This window comes from Neophocaena asiaeorientalis, unplaced genomic scaffold (assembly GCF_003031525.2).
Source record: "Neophocaena asiaeorientalis asiaeorientalis breed wild unplaced genomic scaffold, Neophocaena_asiaeorientalis_V1.1 scaffold929, whole genome shotgun sequence".
Lineage (NCBI taxonomy): Eukaryota > Metazoa > Chordata > Mammalia > Artiodactyla > Phocoenidae > Neophocaena > Neophocaena asiaeorientalis.
In genome coordinates, this window is record NW_020175411.1 from 26,055 (window position 1) to 31,597 (window position 5,543).

At 48.5% G+C, this 5,543-nt stretch overlaps 1 protein-coding gene across 7 annotated transcripts in view; it reads left to right on the forward strand.

Annotated features, from left to right (window-relative positions):
* The window catches only part of LOC112414601 (centrosomal protein of 78 kDa-like), a 62,016-nt gene that overhangs the window by 15,917 nt on the left and 40,556 nt on the right, over positions 1-5,543 (forward strand). For 2 of the 7 annotated variants that reach the window (XR_003006190.1, XM_024767166.1), the window contains exon 2: positions 99-227. The exons of the other annotated variants lie outside the window; for them this stretch is intronic. The gene's annotated coding sequence lies outside the window, so the exon portion shown is untranslated. The remainder of the gene's footprint in view (positions 1-98; positions 228-5,543) is intronic. 7 annotated transcript variants of the gene reach the window in all.

Consider the following 5,543-nt stretch of genomic DNA (forward strand, 5'->3'; position numbering starts at 1 on the left):
CCATTTAGAAGATGTTTGCTTGGACGTTTACTTAAAACCAAACAATTGAGGTCTATATGTCCAAATAATTTCCTTCTCTCTTGCTGTCTCCATTGCAGTTTCCTGAGTTTCTGGGAAGGCCTGGTTTCCCCAAAGGAACGATTTCTGGTAGAAGTCTGAAGGTCTGACCCGAGGAAAAAAAAATCCAGTACAGCCAATGAATCGAGGACAAGAAGGTTTCCAATCAGGTAGGAACATTTAATCTCATACATTACGATCACCTTAAGTAAGGTGTGCCGATAGCTGGATATGATTTAACTGCTTGGAAAAAGATGCATATATATTATACAACCTACCCCACAAGGAAGCTGTTCTCAATTCTCGTAGAGGTTGTGGTGTTTATCAGAGAGTGCCTTGGGGGAAAATGAATACAATAACAGTATGATGCTTTTTTTTAATTTTTAGCTCATTGTTGCCAAGTACACTTGGTGACCTTGGTGCCTGTGGTTTAATCCCAGGAGGTCAGACATGTGGAACAGCACATTAAGCCTCTTTAGTATTTCCTCCCAAGACAAATCATTTTTATAGGCTGTCTCCATGGTCTTCTAGTTGCTTATCAAAATTAAGCATCAAGTCTTCTAAGTGATCAATAGCCCCAGTCAGTGTGAGGAAATCAGCTTGGTTCTTATTGGGGCACAGCTTCTTGGCCTTGGCACAAAGTGAGTTCACATAGGGAGTTAGAAGGAGGAGAATGGGGCATGCGAAAGGGGAGTTCTGTGTTCTCATTTACCTATGCATGTTGAAACTCCACTAACAGCTTTATTTTCATTAGCAATTTGTGATAAAAACTTAGGGTAAAGGGAATAATGAAGCCGTCCCATCATATGGCAGGACAAAAGATAGTAGTGACATCAAAATCAGGGCCTATCCATCTCGTTTGCAGTTACATACTGAGTGTTTAGCATAGCATTTGACCCCTCATCAGTATTCAATAAGAAGATGCGTGTTGAATGACTTAGGGATGAATTGATGAATGAAAAAAGTTAATATGGTAGAAAATGTGTTTTATCCTTGTATTTTCGTGTGTTGACTTCTGTATTTCAAGACCCAGCACTGTAACTGACACATAGAATATAAGCAATAAAATTTGTTGAAAGAATGAATGAGTCCCCACTATTCTAACAATAATTTTAAGACCAACACAGACCCCATATCTGCCAGAGGTATCCAGAGGTGAAAGCCTGGATCTCAGCTAGTGGTAGAGCTGACAGAATTTATCTAGTTTTAATAATTTACAGCTCATCCCATTACATTTAGGCATAGTACCTACATGAGCCATACAATTAAATGTTGACTGAAAAACAATGCACAACCTAGAAGTTGAGAATTATGTTTTATGTGGAGGACATACTGAGGGATGAAATCAGGAGACAGCCTCTCAGATAGCTCTGAGGGACTGTTCTGAAGAGCTAAGGGAGGGCACAGGGTATTTAGAGGTTCTTGCAAAAAAACAAACAAAGAGGTAGTTGGAACATCAAAAGATTACTGTTAATTAAAGAAACTAGACATCTTAAGTTAATAAATGTAGCACTTTTCTATATATGGTGAGATGCAAGAATCTGGTCTCCTGGAAATCAGTCCCTTGATTTGCACTTTAATTATCTAGGGCCAGTATCCTGTTTTCTCCATCCTGAATCCCCTCAGGGTGAGGCTTTGGGTGTGGCTTCAGTGGCTGATGGCCTGATGGCTATAACATCCTGTGTTACCGATAAGGCTGGCTACATTCTTTGTCTACATAAACGACTTGAATATGGATAGTAAATCTGTGGATTTGCAAAACGTAATTCTTGGAGCATTTTTATAAGGACAAAGTGAAGGGCAATTTCAGAATCACTAGCGGCTAAAATTGCTATTTATACTTTTCCACTGGTAGGTAGTAATCTGCTGTTGCTGTCTTCAGTATTCCCAAGGGATAACAAAAGCCAGTTAATTCAAGAAAGAAATGTAAAATTTAGCACAATGCAGTTTCCACAAAACCAAACACACAAACACACACCCAACTCTCTCAGATATGAAGTAGTAATCTAAAATAGAATCCTGGAACTCTTTGCAAAACAAGAGCAAATGTACTCATATTGGATAATTTTATTCTATTAATGTTTGATACATATATGTATTTATTATTAAAATTCAAAGTTGCTATATGGAGAAATAGTTTTGTACCAATAGTGGCTTTGTATGTGTTTATCAATAATGTATGAGATTGCCTCCTATGCTCCTTTTCCTTTATTGGGGGGGGGAGAGGGTGTGTCACGCTACGTCAAGGTCGGGAGTCGAACCCGCCACCACTGGCCCTGAGAGGTTTTGCCGGGTCCCCACTTCGGGCCGGTGGGTGTGGCCAGGGGCAGCCGATGACGTGCGTACGTGCGTGCGTGCGTGGGAGCGTGCGTGCGTGAACGACTGTCCCTGAGGGGTTTTCCCAGGTCCCCACTTCGGGCCGGTGGGGGTGGCCAGGGGCAGCCGAAGACGTGCGTGCGTGCGTGGGAGCGTGCGTGCGTGAGAGCATGCGAGTCCACGGGGCGGATCACGCGTGCCGGGAGTGTTTCAGCCCGGACCCCGGCTCATTGTGGTCGCCTCACGCGGGCCCGAGTTCGCAGCAGCGCCGTAGGCCCCGGGCCTGTGACCGCAAAGAGGGAACCGGGGGCCGGATGGGAGCGCAGCGGCGGCAGCTGAGGCCCAGGCCAGGCCCCCTCCCCTCAGCCTCCCGCCTGCCCGTCTGCCACGCCCCCGCCGGCGGCGCCATCAGGCCAGACGGAAATTTACGCAGGCGTCCTGTGATTCCAGAAATGCAGGGTGTCCGGCTAGGTGGGCGCCCGGCCTCTCGTCCCCCGTGGCGGCGTGGTGCGCGTGTTCCTTGTCTCAGGGTTTACGCTTGAGCCCCGCAGCCACCTTCCGGAGGGAAAGCGCAGCGGGCGCCTTGGGCCGGCGCCTTTGCGGCCCCCTTTCGTGCGCTCGGTTTGCGGGGAACCGTCCTCCAGGCGACCCGGCCCTCGCGCGGGCTCCGTGTGTGTCAGTTTGTGGAAAGTGTGTCACGGCCGGGGTCGGGGTCGGGACGCTGGGACCGCCTGGGAGCTGATGTTGACTCCCGGGCCCCAGTTCTCCGCAGTTATCTGAGGTCCGAGGGTTTCCAGCCCGCCACCGCGCACTGGCGCTTTCTATTTTTGCCCTAACTATGCCTGGAGGCGCGGCTGAGCCTGGGCTCTGGCGTTTCCGGTTGGGTAACTCTGGGTGGCCCTGGTGGGTGGCCTGAGAGTGGGCAGGGCGGGGAGACATCCCAGGGGAGGGAAACTGAAAGTGGGGAGAACCTTCAGAAGTCCAGCTGATCCACTTGCCTCGCCTCCCCGCCCCTCTTACTGCACTTGTCATGCACGGGTTGGCTGGCCGGCGCAGTTTTCAAAATGTAATCATTTGTTTATCCTTAGTAGCCGTGAAGCATAGTTCACTTGTAGTGCACAGTTGTAGGAGTTTTGACAGATGATCGCCATCAGGCGGCAGAGCAATCCTGTCTTGCCATTTGCTGCCCTTTGGCGCCAGCGCGCCTCTAGCTTCTTGGCCGCTAATCTGTCTGTCCCTAAGGTTTGGGCTTTTCCAGAAAGCCAGATAAAGGGAACAACAGCATGTAGCTTTTTGATTCTGGCTGCTTTAGCTCAGCAAAACCTATGCGAGATTCATCCCGGGTTTGTTTTTTGTTGTTGTTTTAAACATTGATTTAGCTAGTTATTTACTTGGCTGTGCCGGGTCTTAGTTGCGGCACATGAGATCTTCATTGGCACCTGAAGTATGTTTTCGTTGAAGTGTGCGGGATCTAGTTCCCTGAGCAGGGATGGACCCCGGGCCCCCCGCTTTGGGAGCGCGGAGTCTTAGCCACTGGACCACCAGGGAAGTCCGTCATCCCCGTTATTGCGGGTATGAGAAGCCACTCCTTTTTCTGGCTGTGTTGTATTCATGTTCCTTTTGTCCATTCACCTGCGGGTGGCAGGACTTGTGGGCTGTTTCCAGTTTTGAGGGGATCAGGAATAAAGCTGCTGTAAACATCCCAGGGCAGGTTTCCATGTGAACTTGGGTTTTTACCTCACTTGAGAAAATACTCAGGAGTGGGACTGGGATCTGTGCTAAGTGTATGTTTAACAACCCTTCTGCATCTTAGAAATTGGTATTTTTGAGTGTTGGAAGAGTGTAGAAATGCATTGTGACCCAGCACCCAGGCACTTGAAACGAAGTTGAAAGTTTATCTGGAGATGGTCACATTGTCCCCGTCTCTGTCTTTTATTCGAGGCAGAGCAAGGCCATAGATTTGTAACCCTTGTAAGGAAGGCCTCGTGTGTCCAGGCCCTGGCAGGACCTGGCTTTCTAGTGGTGGGCGGTTCTGGAGTGGAGAGAGCATCTTTCCCTTGCTGGCTGGACCTCGCTTGGCAGGGTGCGGGGTGTGCTGCCTGCCTGGCCGGGCGCTCTTTCTTCCGGTCAGCAGCCGTTCCTGGTGTGTCTGTCCTACTACCAGGCAGGCGGTCAGGGGCCCTAGTGAAGTGCTCAGAAGTTTTGAGGGGATCAGGAATAAAGCTGCTGTAAACATCCCAGGGCAGGTTTCCATGTGAACTTGGGTTTTTACCTCACTTGAGAAAATACTCAGGAGTGGGACTGGGATCTGTGCTAAGTGTATGTTTAACAACCGTTCTGCATCTTAGAAATTGGTATTTTTGAGTGTTGGAAGAGTGTAGAAATGCATTGTGACCCAGCACCCAGGCACTTGAAACGAAGTTGAAAGTTTATCTGGAGATGGTCACATTGTCCCCGTCTCTGTCTTTTATTCGAGGCAGAGCAAGGCCATAGATTTGTAACCCTTGTAAGGAAGGCCTCGTGTGTCCAGGCCCTGGCAGGACCTGGCTTTCTAGTGGTGGGCGGTTCTGGAGTGGAGAGAGCATCTTTCCCTTGCTGGCTGGACCTCGCTTGGCAGGGTGCGGGGTGTGCTGCCTGCCTGGCCGGGCGCTCTTTCTTCCGGTCAGCAGCCGTTCCTGGTGTGTCTGTCCTACTACCAGGCAGGCGGTCAGGGGCCCTAGTGAAGTGCTCAGTGAGCCGCAGCCTTCCCAAAGCTTTGTGGGTAATGTCTGCTACCCTCCCATTTCCCTGCTGAGGAATTTTGCTTTCTCTTGGGAAGTGAGGGGGCAGTACTTTATAAGAGTTCATATTTTGTGATGACTCGATGCTGAATACATTAAGAAAATGGGCTCTCTCCAGAAGCTTAACTTTTTAGAAGGTCAGATTACTCATGTGACCGCATGTTTGAAATGAGTGAGCTTGTTTGTTCATTGATTCATTCATTCTGCAAGCATCTCGTGGATATTTAGAGTGAGTGTTCCAGGGGGCGTGGAGGACAGTAGACAGTATTCTTTTTTTTTTTTTTGATTTTTGAATTTAATTTATTTTTTTATACAGCACGTTCTTATTAGTCATCAGTTTTATACACATCAGTGTATACATGTCAATCCGACTCGCCCAGTTCAGCACAC